Source organism: Phacochoerus africanus, chromosome X, assembly GCF_016906955.1.
Source record: "Phacochoerus africanus isolate WHEZ1 chromosome X, ROS_Pafr_v1, whole genome shotgun sequence".
NCBI classification, from domain to species: domain Eukaryota; kingdom Metazoa; phylum Chordata; class Mammalia; order Artiodactyla; family Suidae; genus Phacochoerus; species Phacochoerus africanus.
In genome coordinates, this window is record NC_062560.1 from 7,574,551 (window position 1) to 7,588,087 (window position 13,537).

Below are 13,537 nucleotides of genomic sequence, written 5' to 3' on the forward strand. Positions count from 1 at the left end.
ACATAATGCTACTCAGACATCCACTTCCAAGTCTGGAATGTTGTCCTGAGGTCTAGATGGATCACTCAGCTCCCTATTTAACCTATTCACTTAAAAGTCAAAAAAAAAAAAAAAGGAAACTTACTCTCCTTTTCCCCGATTTCTATAAATACCACTGTAATCTATTCTTCCAGTTGCTCAAGCCTTCCTTGATAGCCTTTTCCTCATATTCCCTCCATCTGGGAGTCTTAAACATCCTACCTCTCTGAAGGATTCTGCATCTTCCTCTAGAGAATGTTGGCTTTTCCTTAGGTGTCTTTCTGACATAAACATGCATACATATACACGCTGTTTTTAATGTATGTCATCTTTATGATCTGATAGGTAGATATGTGTGCATGCGTATGCATTGCATGTGTGTTAGTCACCTACTGTTATATAATAAATACCATAAAACCTAGGGCCAAGGCAACCTTTATGATCTCATAGAGTCTGTGAAATGTTGTCTTCACAAAGCTTGCAGGAGCTGGGATCACCTGAAGGCTGACCTGACGGTAGATCTGCTTCCAGCCTCACTCAGGTGATCGTTTGTAGGGTTTAGCTCCGCACTGACTTTTGAGCCGAGGATGCCCTTATTTCCTTACAACTTGGGCTTCTCCACCATGAGGGGATGAAGCAACCAGCTTCCCCAGAGTCAGCGAGCAGGAAGAGCCAGAATCAAGAGAAAGTGCATGCATGCAAGACAGGAGTCAAACCCCTTTACATCCTCATCTCACAGGCACGTTTGCCACCTTTGCTCTATTCTATTCGTCCATCGCAAGTTACTAGATGCGGGCAACGCTCCAGGGAAAGCGATTACGGAAAGACACAAAGAGGGCTCCAAAGGACCACAGCATTCTCCCTATCTTGCCTCAACTCGAGATAGATTTCTTCCTGACTCCAGGCCCCTGACCACCCCTTTCTTACAGCACTCACTTAAGAAAACTGGAATTACAAATTCTTTCTTTGGCCCTTTGAGATGTGCACCTTCTTCCAGCCTCTTGTGGGTTTCATAAGCCAGAAAAGTCTTTCTAAAGCACTTGGGAACCCTCCTTTTGAAATGGAACCATCAGGGCTAAAGCCCCTGTTGCCTAGTCTCTGGGGGAGGGGGGTGGGCAAGGGCAAACAGATGGCCTCAATTGTGCAGACCAGCACCCCCAAACATCCTCCCAAACTTTTCAAATAGCTCATTCCAGGACTGAAAATCTCTCCCAAGTTTGATTTCAGTGGAATTAAGTTCAGTCTCTCTCTGCTCCTGCAAAGGTCTTGAATAAAATCCTTCTTGCCACTTAAAAAAAAAGAAAAATGTCCAGTACAGGAGTTCCTGTCGTAGCTCAGCAGTTAACAAACCTGACTAGCATCCATGAGGATGCGGGTTTGATCCCTGGCCTCACTCAGTGGGTTAAGGATCTGGTGTTGCCGTGAGCTGTGGTGTAGGTTGCAGACACGGCTCTGATCTGACGTTGCTGTGGCCGTGAGGTAGGCTGGCAGCTGTAGCTCTGATTCGACCCCTACCTTGGGAACTTCTGTATGCCATGGTGCAGCCCTAAAAAAAAAATGTCCAGTACAATTTTTCTTTTACCATAGTAGAGACAGTGATCACTAGAGGCCATTTCAGAAGCTTCCTACTGCTGTGTGTGTGTGTGTGTGTGTGTGTGTGTGTGTGTGTGTGTGTGTCTAGTAACTGCATAGTAACGGCATGTAGATCACACAAAATGCCATTTCAGTTCTCTTTCACTGATACATTTTGGGTTTATCTACATATTAAAGGAACACATGTGGTGTTCTGAAGTTGAGGTGGCAGATACAAACACAGTCCTTTTGTCCTTCATAGGATGGACGCTGGACCTGGCTCCCGACAACTTGCAGAATCATCACGTAAAACCCCATTTGGTGCAACCATGATAGCACACGTCCGCAGTACCCCTCCCAAGGGGAGAAAAGATGAATTTCCCACCGGTAACCAGTAATCTGTGCCCCATTAGACCCAAGATTATTCCTGGCCCCATCATTAATACTCAGCAAAGGAAAACAAACACAATTTAGGAGAAATGAATCACCTTCCCCTGCCTTCATTGAGAACCCACTTTGCTGCAGCCAGACTTGACATTAACATCTTAATAGCTCTGATAGAATCACTTAGGAGCCCAGCTTCACATAAATAGAAAAAAATGTTAATGAGATGAAAATGTGGGTGCTTCATAAATGTGCCTGAAATGAAATGACCTTTACTTATTCCCTGAGTAATTAAAGTCATCAGGGAGGCCCGGCTGTGATGAGACATGTCAGCGAAGAGATCGGAATACAGTTTAAAAAAAAACACGTTTGATATGTGTTGCAGAGGATAAAGTGCTTTTTTAAAAAAGATTGCTTTTTAAGTAAACCAGAGTTTTTTTCTGACTGTCTTCCTTCAGAGCAGCATCAGCAGTATAAAAACACAGGACTGAAAAACACCATCCCAATGGAATAAAAAGGAACAGAGGGAGATCTATCTTAGGAGTCTGCAGCTAGCCTTTGAATTCCAATTAGGCATTTCCCCATGGCATGGGATACCCATCAGAAAACAGTGCCTCAATGGCACCAGATCACTTCAAGTTCCTCTGGTGTTACTCTTGGGGAAAGAGGAGATGAGGAATGCATTGTCCCCAAAAAGCCTCAGTCCTTTCTTTGAACAGCAAAATAAGCATCCCCATCCCAAACATTTAATCCGCACTCAAGGCTCAGTGATAACGCTGTCCTGTTTTGGACGGGCCAGGGGCATTTGGGCACTGCTGCCTTAATTCCAGCTTTAATACATGCAATGCAAGCCGCTGTTATCACCAAATTTTCTTTCCTATTCCTTTCATCAAAAAGTCCCAACTGGAGTTCCCGTCATGGCGCAGTGGAAACGTATCCAACTGGGAACCATGAGGTTGCGGGTTCAATCCCTGCCCTTGCTCTGTGGGTTAAGGATCCGGTGTTGCTGTGAGCTGTGGTGTAGTTCGCAGATGGGGGTGGGATCTGGCGTTGCTATGGCTGTGGGATAGGCTGGTGGCAACAGCTCTGATTAGATCCCTAGCCTGGGGACCTCCAGGTGCCATGGGGGTGGCCCTCAAAAGACAAAGCAACAACAACAACAAAGTACCAACTGCCAAACCTCTAAGCTTTCTCATCTAAGCTGTGTGTTAGCTGAGGGCAAAACCGAGGTTTCCTTTCACACACACACACCCCCTTTACGCACCCAGGCACTTGAGAGATGCTTACAAACACAACAAAACCTATTGCTGAATAAGAGCTCTCAAAAATCATTGTTTTGACTTCAGCAAGCTCATCCCTTTGACCAAATACACATTCATGCAGGTGGTAACAGTATAATCCCACATCACCCTTGTTCCCCTAGCCACTGTGCTCCTTATTTGGAAATAATTGTGCATGTACTCACTTCAGCGCTACTACGGGGAGGGCATCATTTGCTTCAGAATCATTTGTTGCCCCGAAGGTCTCTTTACCACGTTTAAATGTAAACAGGAGAGTCAGGTCAGCAGCAATACCACACAGAGGACGATCCGGTTGGGGAGGTAGAGAAGAAGGGCTGTTTGTCTACACTCTACACTCTCTTGTGAAAAGACATTACTGTTCTATTCTCACTCATGGCATCGTGGCTTGTCTTTCTCTTCCTTTTTTTTTTTTGGTTTTAATTTGGTTTAATTTGGTACTTTTATCTGTCCGCCTACATTTTACTTCTCCCTTCTAGAGAGATGTTAGATGTTTTCTCTTTCCCCATCCTCTTCAGCTTGGTGGCTGCTTTTTCTGGTACTTTTCATCCTTCTCTCCACAGTCCTCCCTCCTCCTGCGTCACTCCTTCCTTTTCCTCTCGACGTCTGACGTGTGGATGGGAATTTATCCCACTTCTTTACATACTTGCTCTGTGTGACGTCCACAGAGCAAGCATGAGCGACCGGCAGTGCATTTGGGATTCCATGAGAAGCAGCCTAAATCAGGAGTAACCAACGCCCTGTGGTGACAAACACAAAGAAAGGCTCTGCTTCTTTTTATGAAGAGAGATCGAGCAACTGCCTGAAAAGACAGATAGGGCAAATGGGGCACAGGCTGGAAATGAAAAAAAAAAAAAAGCCACCCTGCCACTGCCTACAATGTTCTAATTTTATGCACTCAGCATTCAAGCAATAAATTGAAAGATGGTCACACTGAATTGGAGCCTCTAATTTGAAGTCCTAAGAATTGTCCTTCCATGGTGTGGATTTCCACACCATCACTGGTCCGTATTGACTGCGAGGTCAGTGTTCTCCAAGGAAACTTGTACAAATCAAAAACTGACCCATCTCTCCAGCAGCCAGGCACATGTGTTTACACATAGGTTGTCACTGGAAGACTGAACAGGACGGAGTCCAAAGGCTATTCCAAAATTTCAGTTTAAAATTGTGATGTTAATTGTATGACAATTTGACTGGGCCACGGAGTGCCCAGATAATTGGTCATGTATGGGTGGGCCTCATCTAATCAGGTGAAGATCCAAATAGAACAGAAAGGTTGACCATCCCCCACATAAAAATTCATGCAGCCTGACAGCCTTCAAACTGGGATGTCAACTTTTCTCCTGCCTTCAGACTTAAATGGAAACACTGGCTCTGCCTGGGTCTCAGGCTTTGGGACTCAGACTAGAATTCAACTATCAGCTCTTCTGAGCCTCTTGCTTGCTGACATACCCTACAAGTCTGGGACTTGCCAGTTTCTACAACTATACAAACCAGTTCTCTACAATCACCCTCTTTCTAGTATAGACATATCCTATTGGTTCTTCTGTTTCTCTGGAGATCCTTGATTAATATGAAAATTTGCTGATGGGTGAAACCTTAGGACATGTATCAGAGCATTATATTCTTACACACAAGGCAAATAAGGCCCAGAAAGACTGAGGAATTTGATGAAAGCTGAACAATGAATTAGAGTCATCGATAGCTGCTTCTTCTCAGGCCTCATAAGGACTCTAGGACACTCACAGCTTTATGATGTTGGGCAGATCTGAGTCCAGTTCTTTAGCCTTCAGAGGTCAGAGGAGCTACAGCGAGTAGAACACGCAGAAGAAGAGGCAAGCATTCTTCCAGAATTGGGAAGTTTGCTCCACCCAAGCAGACGGTCTAGAAAGTGTCTTGCACTATCCTCATTACTAATTTGACTTCCTCAAAATGTCCAGAGCACTCGCCTTGGCCCCAAGATATAAGCCTAGCTCTCGTCGGCTTTGTCAGTTTCATAATAGCGCCTTGCAAGAAAACTCAAGAGGACATGGAGACCAAACCATGAGAAGCACTCTGGGGGTGGAATGGGTGGAATGGCCTCCCACAGATGCCTGCTTCCTAAGCCCCAGAATCTGTGAATATGCGACTTGACCTGGCAAAACAGTCATTGAAGATGTCATTTGGTTAAGGATCTGCAATTGGGAGATTATGCTGGCTTATCCACATGGGCCCTATGTAATCGCAAGGGTCCTGAGAAGAGGGAGGCAGGGGTTCAGAGGGAGAAAAGGAGATGTGATGATGGAATCAGCTCCCTTGGAGAAAGAGGGAAATCTGACCATGTGATGCTACTCACTCTGCAAATGGGGGAAGGGACCACAAACCAGGGAAAGCAGGTGGCCTCTAGCACCTGGAAAAGGCAAGAACAGAGATTTTTTTCCCCCAGGGTCTCCAGAAGGAATGCAGCCTCTTGAAACCTTGATTTTAGCCCAGCAGGACCCTTTCTGGACTCCGAGCTCTAAAATCAGAATATATTTCTGTCATGTTAAGTCATGAAGTTTCCATTAGTTTATCACAGCAGCAAGAGGAAACTAATACCATGGGGCTTGTAAAAATAAATGTGGGAGTCCAATTCTCAAAGTTTCGAATTCACATCTATTCCTGTACCAACCAAATGTCATATTTCACAAAGTTTGTCTGTTACTGGAGGCACCATAAAACTGAGTCACATGATCCCTCCAAGGCACTTAGAGTCTGAAGGGGAAGACAGTTTTCTCAACATGAAACATGTCTCTTTCCTGATTAAGAAGCTTAACCACCATCCACTAAGAGGACATGGATAGACTCTTGGCGATCCATCAGCCTTCACTAACATACGCCAAAATTCCATGTATTTAGCTTACTTAGGTCAGCTTTCCTGTAGACATACTGCAGCCCTGAATCCTTAAAATTTTCTTGCAGTCCTCTGCATATCTTTCACATATGTGCTCCCTAATCACCCTGTTGCTGTTCTGTCTTCAGCGAGGACCCAAATCAGAGAGCTGTGGGGTCTGTGCTGCTGAGCACACCCACAGCGCCAGCTGGTTGGCCGTCTTCTGGGACAGCATCCTGAGCTCTGGAAGCTCCGTGAGAGACAGAGCTGAGAAGAAGCCCGCACAGTACGGCTAAGACTCTAGGCACTGGCATACTTCTAGACCTACACAGCGGTTCACGGTGTGACATTCTGTTGGAATGGCTTTCTTCCTGCTGCTCTTTCCCAGACAGCAAGACTGCTGGCCTCCTCTGCTTCTTCTAAAGCTCCGGCCCTCTTCCCTACTGTTCCACATTTTGCTCCAACTGACGAACACCATTCCATGACGGATGCAGTGGTTAAATTCTCTTCCTGGCTTTCCTCCCCTCTCAGCAACCCCATCCATTGTCAGGTGATGCTGTTGTTTTCCCATCGCTGGTGAGTGGACTTCCCTCTGCACTGATGTTGACCTTGAAGGATGGAGGCTGGAGACGTGAGACTAGGCTGCCTCTCATTCCTCACATTCGGGGACAGCCTCATCAGCAGTTCAGATTGTTTGACACCCACTGTGACCTGATGTGGGTATAAAGTGCTTTAGGGGCTTTTTACAGATTTTTAACCATTTATTCTCCACCCCAAGAAGCAAACAAGTGAGCTGGTTTTTCACATCCCTATAAAATATTTTAAGGTGTTTTCCACATGGAGACAATCAAGCCAAGAAAGAAGCTACATCCAAAATAAGCACATAGTGGAGTTCTGAGGTGGGTTAAGAATCTGACTGCAGCAGCTTGGGTCCCTGGGGAGGGGCAGGTTTGATTCCTGCCCAGTGCAGTGGGTTAAAGGATCTGGCATTACTGCAGCAGTGGCAGAGAGCATAGCTGTAGCATAGATTCAATCCCTGGCCCAGGAACTTCCATATGTCACAGGTGCAGCCATAAAATTTTTAAAAAATATGCACATTGCTCTCAAAGTTGGATATAATTTTTACTCACAAAAGGATATTCAAACATAAATGGGAAGTATTCAATATAAAGATCTCAGCTCTTTCAGAAGTACAATTTTAACCGCTAAGATGAATGCTGAGGCTGATTTAGCACCAGAATTGTAATTGACCATAAATTTTATCTTGTTTTTACAACCATTTCTGCAATAATGAATGTAGTTTCAAAGCTTAAGGGACGTTTCCCCACAAGAGTTTGCTACAGGTTGAATTCTGTCTTCCTAGAAGATGCCCAAGTCCTAACCCCCAGCATGCCCTTACTTGGAAATAAGGGTTTGCATGTGATGGAGGTAAGATAAAGTCATCATATGGGCCTTGATCAAATATGACTGGTGTCTTTATAAAAGGGGACATTTGAACACAGAGACAGGCAGGTAGAGAAGGCAGACAATGTGAAGACATAGGGAGAATGCCTCCGGAAAGCCAAGGTATAGCTGAGGCTACCAGCAACCGTGAAAGAGGTGTGAACGCACTGTCCCCAACAGCCCTCAGAAGAAATCAACCCTGCTGATGCCGTGATCTTGAACTTCCAGCCCCCAGAACCATGAGACAACAAATTTCTGTTGTCTTAGCTTCACAGCTTTCAGTATGATATTATAGCAGCCCCAGGAGACTAATACGGATATCACATTTGCTTCAGATCCTTTGATATGTTACAGATGAGAAGCTATCAGTTACAGTTCAGATGAAAATGGTTCTAAGAATTATCCACAAAATAGTCCTGACCGTATTCTCCCACGCACGTGTGCTACGAAACAAACACCCAGTCCCTGTGCCCAGGTGGACATTCTTGACCCATTCAAACCCTGAAGAAAACATCTCCTTGTTTTGTTTTTTTCTTCCAAGGGCCACACCTGCAGCATATGGAAGTTCCCAGGCTAGGGGTCAAATCAGAGCCACCCCACAGCCATGGCAACACCGAATCCAAGCCGCAGCTGTGACCTACACCACAGCTTGTGGCAGCACCAGATCTTTAACCCACTTCGCAAGGCCCGGGATCAAATCCACGTCTGAGGATGTGGAGACAAAAGTGGGTCCTTAACCCTTTGAACCACAGTGGGAACTCCTCCTTACTTTTTAGGTTAAAATTCCTTATGGACTATGAAATGGGCTCCAACTATTTCAAGAATTAAAGTCTAGAAAGATGATCAGTATTGCAAGTTATTTCTATTTCTTCTGGATCTTACAAATATTTGCTTTGTCCGATTATCAACACAAAATCGAACCAAACAAGTAGCTCCTTTCAACATTACTGGAGTATCAGCCTAGACAGCTACAATGTGGAGTATCATCCTAGATAGCTACAATGTGGAGTATCAGCCTAGACAGCTACAATGTACTCAGAATTTCACTGATGGTATAAATAACTTCAAGGCACTGAGCTTACTCTCATAGGCAGCCAAGACTTTTACTCCTGCTTCTTTTGCAACTTCAGGAACCTTCTCTCTTTTCCCTTCCTTGTCAAAGCCTGCCATTCAGGTTGCTCCTATAATCCTTCACACTAGAGTATCAGTTGAAGTCAATGTGTTAAATCACCCAGGAGCAGCCTGCACCTGCAATTATAAAATTTTACTGTATCACAGCCAAAGTCCCTTTAGGCATGGCTGCTTTGATCTACCCCAGCAATGCTTCAAAGTTCCAACAGCATCTAGGTGACCTGCAAGGCTGAAAAGATTGACTCTCTGGTCCGTTACAGAAAAAGTTTGCCAAATCTTATTTTAAGTCTTCTGTTTCAATAAAAGCAAGAACAAACCACAAAATCCCCACGTGATATTTACATTATACTTGAAATCTTCAGGACACAGGAGAGCAAAGAGCATCCTTGTGTGGCATGTAAACAACACAAATTTCCCATCAAATAAACCACAAACCCACTCTATCTTTGAGTCCAACACAAGTAATGTGAAATGGGATTAGAGGCCACATTTCAAGGACAGCATCTGAATACGGGGTGCTTCACATAACTGTACGTTTACATGTAAGTATCAATATGTCCATCTTGGATCTTGTTCATTTCTGTTCTCATTATCTGACCTGTTGATTTCAGGACATGCAAAATACTGATTTATTTCCAAGCCTTCACACTGAACAGATAGATATCACTAAATGTAAACTAATGTTTCGTTTTCAAAGTTCGTACTTGACTGATGTGGTTGAAGCCCATATGTCAGTTTCCTGAGTCATACTCCCAAAGTGCTATTGTTTGCAAAGGGACAATCTGGACGCTGGCACCACTGAATCCAAACCCACAAAGGGAAGTATTAGAAACAGAGATGGATGGTTCCACCATCTCCATCTAGGCGTCCTCTAGCCCAACTCCAGCAGCTGTTCCCGCCTTTTAGATGATGACAATGCAATGCCTATTACATAAGCAAAACAAAATGCTATTATTGCTTTTCACGCTTTTATTACTGCTCTTGCCAAATCACCAGCTGACTATCCTACTGAAGTGTGCACCTGCCACACTTGCTATTTATGTTTCTGTTGCTTATCAGCACCATGACTACAAAGAGAAAAGAAGAATGAAGCAAGTCACCAAAAGGGTCTCCACTGTACTTCTGGAGACGTTCTGGAGTCTCTGAGTAATCAAGATATAATTTCTAACCACTTTCTCAAAAATATGTGGGATTTGGGGTATAGAACATTCCCTGTGGAAAGTGTAAAAAAAAAAGTTTTAAAAGTGAATGGGAAACATCTTGGATTGGATCCTGGGAGAGCTAAGTTTGCCTGCTCTCAGGAGTTTGACTTTCTAAAATACAAGCACCAAATACAAATATAAATAAACTAGATTAGTACATACAGTTTCGCAGGCTGGACTGCAGCCAACCACAACGTATTCATTCATTCAACAAATATTTACCATGAACCTATTATGCGCCCAGCACCATTCTAAGTTCTCAGAATACAGCTGCCAAGAGCAAAGCGAAATACTCCTGCCCAAGGCAAATGTGCATTTGAATAAGCTTAGCTCTCTCAAGTGGGTAACAATGATTAAGGGAAAGTCTTAATGGGAAGTCAGAAACAGCAGATTACAGTCAGCTAAGGCTTTTAATAGTGCTCACGGAACTGTTGATCCATTAACTGTGTTACCTATTCATCTCTTTCTTGGAGGTCTTTTCCTCCCCTTCAAAAACAAAAACAAAAACATTTTCCCAATGTCTCTCCATTTGCTAAGTGTATGTTCAAATGCTGCAAATAATTCAAAGTCATTCTGCTGTCCTAGTTCCAGACTTTTAACAATGTCAATTTCTCTAGTCATTCACCTAAGTGATACTTACTGAGCAGCGTTCCAGTATTTTCTGGCTGTGTAACAACCATCCCCAAACATCAAGTGCCGTAAAACAGCAACACTGACCTATTTGGGCAGGGTTAGGTGGTGATGGCTCATCTCTTTTCCCTGTAGTACGAGATGGGGCAGCTCAACTAGGGGCTAAGGGACACACTCCCTGGCAGACATGCTCATGCCAGCCATTTACTGGGAACTTACTGGATATTGTTTTGAGGCCCCAACTCATTCCCACGTGAGCCTTTCAATGAGGGTGCGTGAGCTTCCTCAGAACAGGACACCCGAGTTCCAAAGAGAAGCGTTTCATGCGACAGGAAGTAGAAGCTACCAATCTCTGAGGATGTGGTCATGGAGAGTGGCACAGGCCACCTCTGTGATGTTTTACTGGTCAAAGCAGTCCTGAGACCACACAGAATCACTGGGAGAAGATAAAAACCCCACTTCTCAATGAGAGACACAGCAAAGCACTCAGAGTCTTCTGGGTGCCAGGTGATTACAGAAGGTATGATTCACTAAGAAGATATAGTCAGAGCTCCCACAGGAAGCTCAGGATCCAGCCAATTAAGAGTGGGCTAATAAAGCACCATTAATTTAGGTGAAAAGTGCTATAGGTTTACAGGGAGAAAATTGAGGAGGAATATCTACGTAGAAGTTCAGGCAGTTAAAAGAAAACAAAGGAAAACAAAAGCAACAAGAGGCAGAACACCACTTAAATGCTGAGGCTGTGGCATTACTGTGAACACTGCCTGTAGAATCCCCATTCAACCATGGATCAACTGCCAAGTTCCACAGCCCCCCCCCACCCCCATCACTGAGTGAACCAAGCCCTCCAGCAAATGTGCACTGGACCAGCGTGGGCAGCATCCCCTGGCTTGTGCTCTCCGGAGCCTGTCCTGCATCCCTCTCTCCCCTCCCCCTCTGGGTCTCCTGACATCTCTGTGACAAGTGCTGGGAGTCTCCAGGCTTCTCAGCAAAGGCATGAATGCCTCCCCTCCCGGCCTGTGTCAACGGGACTGCTCTAGGAGCCCCTTCCCATGAACCCCCTTCCCAGGTGGGAAGTGTCCTGAGCTGTGGCTCCACTGACCCGATCACAGGGGGCTGTGGCTCAAGTCACCAGACCCTGCAAAGTTCTCTGAGGTGCTTCTGGGCACACTCCCTCAGGCATGGTCTTGTGTGCACATACCCAGAGCACAGACAGAGTCCAAGTCCTGGGCACTGGGCTTCAAGCCCTGCTGGTGCCTTCAAAATGGTGCACCTTGTAGGTTTGTGCCAAGGCAGACCCACGTATATGAGTCACTAAAGTGAGTTTGACTCTGGCAGATAAGAACCAGAAGACCCTAAGCGAGGTTCCATGTGGTTAGGTTGTTAAGTGGTCTCAAACTAGGGAGAAATTTAAACATCTTTAGTTATCCAAAGCTGCTTGAATGGATGCCCAAACTTCACTACCTGTTTCAGTGCAACGTCTATATGATTCACCTGCTCCAGGTGGTGTCTCCAACTAGAGCTCAGTAAATGTACCTCTTCAACAATTCAGCACCTGTGTAATTGCTTTAACCTCTGGGATATGCTGTGTAGTGTGTCTGTTGGTGGCCTCAGCACTTTAAAATTCAGTGTCTCCGAAAGGAACTGGAACAAAATCAATAGCTAAGCGTGCCTGAGGTGGACAAAATGCCATGTGATAGTTCTTTAAACTTTTGTTCACTCACCCCTTCAGACACTATATTAACATGTGTGAGGTATGCACATGTGTGCATCTCTGAGAGCTTATCAGGTGGAGAGAGAGAGAAAATGTGTAGTCAGATAAGAGCCTACACAGGGAGTGACCAAGGGAGGCATTCACGCCAACATGGGATTCAGTTGTTCTTTATTTTTAAAACTTTTTTCTTTTTTCTTTTTTTGCTTTTCAGGGCCGCCTCTGAGGCATATGGAAGTTTCCAGGCAAGGGGTCGAATTGGAGCTACAGCTGCTGGCCTAGACCACAGCCACAGCAAGAAAGGATCCAAGCTGTGTCTGTGACCTATAGCATAGCTCACAGCAACACCGGACCCCAACCCACTGAGAGAGGCCAAGGATCAAACCCGCATCCTCATGGATACTAGTCAGATCTGTTTCTGCTGTGCCACAAAAGGAACTCCCTAAGTTGTTCTTTAAGTGACTTTTAATATGTTATTAAGAAGGCATTACAAATGATTTTATAAAAGGAGTTCCCATCGTGGCGCAGTGGAAAAATATCTGACTAGCTCCATGAAGATGCAGGTTCAATCCCTGGCCTCATTTAGTGGGTTAAGGATCTAGTGTTGCTGTGAGCTGTGGTGTAGGTGGCAGACACGGTTCAGATCCCGCGTTGCTGTGGCTGTGGTGTGGGCCAGCGGCTATAGCCCTGATTTGACCCCTAGCCTGGGAGCCTCCATATGCCCTGGGTGCAGCCCTAAAAAGATAAAAAAAAAAAAAAGATAAAAAAAGTATCCAGATATAAACCACTAACTGGACTTGTATTATTATCTGATACAGAAACTTAATTGGAGTTACCTATAAAATAAGAATTATGAAGTGATTTAAAAGTGGCCTACTTAATATTCCTAATTTATTATAAGAAGCATCATTGACACAACTAACTTCGCTCACTCTCATTGTCTTTCTGTGTCATAAAGCTCACACGAGTACTGATTAACTGTGAACACATAGAAGGGAAAATACCAGGTTGACTTTACCTTGGAAAGTTATTTAGCGCCCAACAGTACACCCAAGATCTACCCAAATGCAAAATGATCACTTCTCTATCAATAAAGTGGTTGCCCTGAATCTTTTTATAGATTAAAAAGCCCTGATTCGATCCCAGGAACCTCCATATGCCATGGGTGCAGCCCTAAAAAGACATAAATCGAATCAAATCAAATCAAATCATACCAATGCTTAAGAACTGCTGCTTTCAGTGGAGAGAAAAATGGCAGCTAAAATTAAAGGACAACTTTTCCATCTACAGAACATCA